The sequence below is a fragment of the Glycine max genome, chromosome 13 (assembly GCF_000004515.6).
Source record: "Glycine max cultivar Williams 82 chromosome 13, Glycine_max_v4.0, whole genome shotgun sequence".
Lineage (NCBI taxonomy): Eukaryota > Viridiplantae > Streptophyta > Magnoliopsida > Fabales > Fabaceae > Glycine > Glycine max.
The window spans coordinates 6,732,399-6,737,222 of record NC_038249.2 but is presented as its reverse complement, the minus strand read 5'-3'; the positions used below and the strand labels follow the sequence as shown (position 1 = coordinate 6,737,222).

The window sequence follows — 4,824 nt, the reverse complement described above, 5'->3', positions numbered from 1 at the left end:
TAAGAAAAAGTAGTAAACCCAAAACCGAAATTAAGAATTAAGCATAAAAGTAAACCCAAAACAAAATCAACCAAGTCCTCAAACCAATCCAAGTCTTCAAGCCAAGACCTCATTTATTCAACTTCATTCTTTTTCTGTTTTTTTTTTCGTTTTTTTTCCATTTTTTTTAAACGTGAACAGTAGCATTTGAAAGCATTTGAAAAATAAAGCAACAATTAGGCAATATATGTATATACATCAATCATGGCCAAAATACATCATCAAGCATGGCCAACAAAAAAAACATATCATCTAATGAAACATACCCCCCCCTATCACTTCCAATTCGAACTTTCAAAACTAACTTGACATGTAGAGAAAAACAAGGATTTCAATTCACAAAATGCCAAGAAACTCCTATTTCAAAAAAAATTACCCATTACCTGTACATAACCCAAAATTCAAAGAGAAACATGCAATGTTGTACACAAAACATAAAACCAAAATAACAAAATTAACCTAGAAAAACCTAATAAAATTAACCTAGAAAATCTCCCCCCCCCCCCCACACATAAACAACACATTGTCCTCAATGTAGCACAATCATAAGATCAAGAGCAATCAAAACAATCAATAAATTTGGACAAGTGCAATAAAAGTAAAGAAGGAGACAGAAAAAGAAAACTCCCTAAGTCATGGCGGAAGAGAAGTAGGGTGAAGTAAGTAGGTCTCCTCCACCACTACATCCACTAAGGAGGGATTTGTGAGGAATGGTTTCAGCCGGTGTCCATTGACCTTGAAGCTCCTATCTATGGATTTACTTTTGATCTCAACTGTACCATAAGGAAAAACATTAGTCACCACAAAAGGACCAATCCACTTTGACCTCAACTTACCACTCATGAGTCCGAGCCTAGAGTTATACAATAAAACTTTCTATCCAACCACGAAGTCCTTCTTAGCTATCAAGTTGTCATGGAACTTCTTGGTCTTCTCCTTGTAGAATTTGAAATTCTCATAGGCTTCTAAATGGATCTCATCTAGCTCACTTAGTTGCAACTTCCTCTCCTCTCCAGCCTGATCAATAGAGAAGTTGCAGGTCTTTACAGCCCAGTACGCCTTGTGCTCAAAGACATGTCTTGCCAAAGACAACCCGATAAGGAGACATTCCTATAGGTGCTTTGTAGGCAGTCCTATGTGCCCAAAGAGCATCATCCAGCCTAGTGCTCCAATCCTTTTTGTTCGGCTGCACAATCTTCTCCTAGATCCTTTTTATCTCCTTGTTTGAAATCAGCCTGCCCATTAGTTTGGGGGTGGTAAGGTGTGGAAATTCTGTGCATGACCCCATACTTTTTTAGCAAGGCATACATGGATCTGTTGCAAAAATGGTTGCCTTGATCACTAATGATGGCTCTAGGGACTCCAAACCTGCAAAACAAATTAGATCTAACAAAATCCACAACAACCTTAGCATCGTTAGTTCTGGTGGGTTTGGCTTCCACCCATTTTGAAACATAATCAACAACAAGGAGAATATAAACAAAACCAAAAGAGACAAGGAAAGGTCCAATAAAATCTATACCCCAGACATCAAACACCTCACAAAATAACATGGGTTGTTGAGGCATTTGATGTCTCCATGAAAGTGAGCCGCCTGCTCTCTAACAAGGTGATGTGCCATCATTTTCTTCTATTTTCTAAACCCTTTTTGCACCATTTTAATTACTGACTGGTCCATATTGTCAATTAATTAGGCAGTTTTATTATTTGGGCTCATTTTGCTAATTTGATGTTTTTAATCTAATTTCAAGAATTAATGAAACATTGGGCTTAATCCGGATTTTGGTTGTGGACTTGAAGAGGGCAAATAAAGTAGTGCTTACCTTAGTTAATTTCTAATTAGGAAATTTCGCAATTTTGTTTTATGTGGTTCAATGTTTATTTCGTTTTGGGCCAGAGTATTGTAATAGGGCCCAGTGACTTTGAGTGACTCTTTTTAAATAGCATCCTTGGGATTCGTGCATGGCTATTCTGTTATGCTATTCATTATTCAGAGCTTTGTTGAGGGTTTTACATTTTTCTGTTCTAATGCTACTGTTCACGTAATGCAATTTTCCATTTTCTACTTCTAATTACAATTTCGTTCTTGTTTCTTCTTCTACTTTCATTTACGTTTCTATTTTCATTTTCGTTTCTGTCTCATTTACGTTTCTGTTTCATTTACATTTCTGCTTCATGTTTCATTTACATTTTCTGTTTGAATCTATGGAAGGCTAAATATTCTGGTGTTGTTTCCTTTTGAGGACGAAGCCCAACTCTCTTTGAGGTTTCGCTTGTAATGTGGTTTCCTGGCAGTTTTCCCTTCACCAATTAACCCATATTCGTGAACATTAATCAGTGCACGCTTCGTGTTCGATTAATTGCCTCTGAGCCTAACTTGCGTTCATGCTTAATGGATGAAGGGCTAACTGGTGTATGTGTTGCCTAATCACGTATTGACAACCCTAAGTTGATTTTCGCTTAGTAAATTGAAATAGGGTTGGATTAAGTGGTTAACTGTTAGGGACGAATTCTCCATAACCCAGGATAAGAGAATGTCTTCTGAATTAGAGGAAACAATCCGTTTTTAATATTATTAGTTTCGTATTCCAGTTTACTTGTTCTGTTCTTTAAATCTCAAAACAAACAACCCCCCCCCCCAATCATTACTGTTACTGCAAGTATATTATGAACATTTGGTTTATCATTGCTCGTTGGGAAACGACCTAGGATCACTTCCTAGTTACTGCATTTTCATGTTTATTTGATTTGGGTACGGCCTCGATCAAATTTTGCGCCATTGTCGGGGAGCAGTGTCCAAAGGTTCATAATAACTAGTGTTGTGTGTTTAATTCTTTCGTGTTTTATGTTTAATTGTTAGTATTGTGTTAGAATGTGTGTTAGTGTTGTTTAGTGTCCTGGTATTTTGTTTAGTGTGTGTTCTGTTTTAGTTTTCCTATTAAGCGCTTCCCCTATTTCAGTTTTGGGTGTTTTGCTGTGAATAGTGTTTTGCGACGGACTTAGCGACCACTATTGCTTGCGGCAAAACAGAGTAGTAATAGAAATCATGTAGCGACGGATTTTAGCGACCACCCATGCTGAATTATTTGGGATTTTTTGTTTTAGTAGCTAGGGTTGTTATTTTTGGCTGAATTTTTTTGTGGTAACTTCTTTCAATCTATATTTTGTGGGAAAAATAGCTAGAGCCTTTAGTTAGGTCAGATTTGAAAGTTCCAAAAAAAGTAGCAAATTTTGTTTTTGTCAAAACTTCAAACAGCCATAATTTTTGCTCCGGTTATCAGATTCGCAACTATTATATACGTATTTGGGGTAGAAAAAAATTTCCTACGCCATGGCAGCTTGCTGTAGGCTGGCTGAGGTCTCCATCGTCCAAAAAAAGTGATTCTGTCAAAAGTTTTTTATTTTTCAAGTTTTATTCACTTATTTTTCTCAACCTACCATTTTTAGCTTCCATAGTTAGACTTTGAATTTTTGTCTGAAATTTTTTGTGCTATCTTCTCATCATTTTATAAGGTTGCTCACAAAATTTCAATTCATTTGGATATCATTTGAGGGTAGCTGTAGTTCAAACCTACACCTTTATTTACATGACAAGGCAACTAGTTGTGCATGCTGAATGTAGTGTATGACTAGAGGCAATCCATCTGACTTACAACCCTTTGAACCTGAGATAGATAAGACATTTCATAGATTAGTTAGGCATCATTTTATACCTTTTGATCATCCTGAGCATTCCATTACTGGTGAATCTGTGCATTCTGTTATTGGTGATTTTGAACATCCAGATTTTGAGCATTATAATTTTGAGCATTCTGATTTTAAACATTATGAGAACATGGCACAACCTCCACCCCGTGAGAGGACTCTAAGGGAAATGGCTGCACCTGATTTCACCTACGAAAGCTTGTGCATCCAATACCCTGATGAGGATGTCCCATATGTTCTTAAAACTGGACTGATCCATTTGCTTCCAAAGTTTCATGGCCTTGCAGGTGAAGACCCGCACAAACATTTGAAAGAATTTCACATTGTCTGCTCCACCATGAAACCCCCAGATGTCCAAGAGGATCACATATTTCTGAAGGCTTTTCCTCATTCTTTAGAGGGAGTGGCAAAGGACTGGTTGTATTACCTTGCTCCAAGGTCCATCACGAGCTGGGATGACCTTAAGAGAGTATTCTTAGAAACAATTTACCCTGCTTCCAAAACCACAACCATCAGGAAGGATATCTCAAATATTAGACAACTCAGTGGAGAGAGCCTGTATGAATACTGGGAGAGATTTAAAAAACTATGTGTCAGTTGCCCTCACCATCAGATTTCAGAGCAGCTTCTTCTCCAATATTTTTATGAAGGACTCAGTAATATGGAGAGAAGTATGATAGATGCTGCCAGTGGTGGAGCCCTTGGAGACATGACTCCTGCTGAAGCCAGAAATTTAATTGAGAAGATGGCTTCCAACTTCCAGCAGTTTAGCGCCAGAAATGATGCTATAGTCATCAGAGAAGTGCATGAGGTAGCTACAAACTCAGCTGCATCATCCGAAACTAAGAATCTTGAAGGCAAACTAGATGCATTGGTTAACCTGGTAACCCAGCTGGCCTTGAATCAGAAATCTGTACCTGTCGCAAGAGTCTGTGGTTTGTGCTCCTCTGCTGACCACCATACAGACCTTTGCCCTTCCATGCAGCAACCTGGAGCAATTGAGCAGCCTGAAGCTTATGCTGCAAACATTTACAATAGACCTCCTCAACCTCAGCAGCAAAATCAACCACAACAGAACAA

At 38.0% G+C, this 4,824-nt stretch overlaps 1 non-coding gene across 1 annotated transcript; it reads right to left on the bottom strand.

Annotated features, from left to right (window-relative positions):
* Positions 1 to 4,252: 4,252 nt before the first annotated feature.
* LOC112998907 (small nucleolar RNA R71) lies at positions 4,253 to 4,359 on the bottom strand. The gene has a single exon (XR_003264086.1). It is a non-coding gene; the product is annotated as a small nucleolar RNA R71 (small nucleolar RNA).
* Between the last annotated feature and the right edge of the window lie 465 nt (positions 4,360 to 4,824).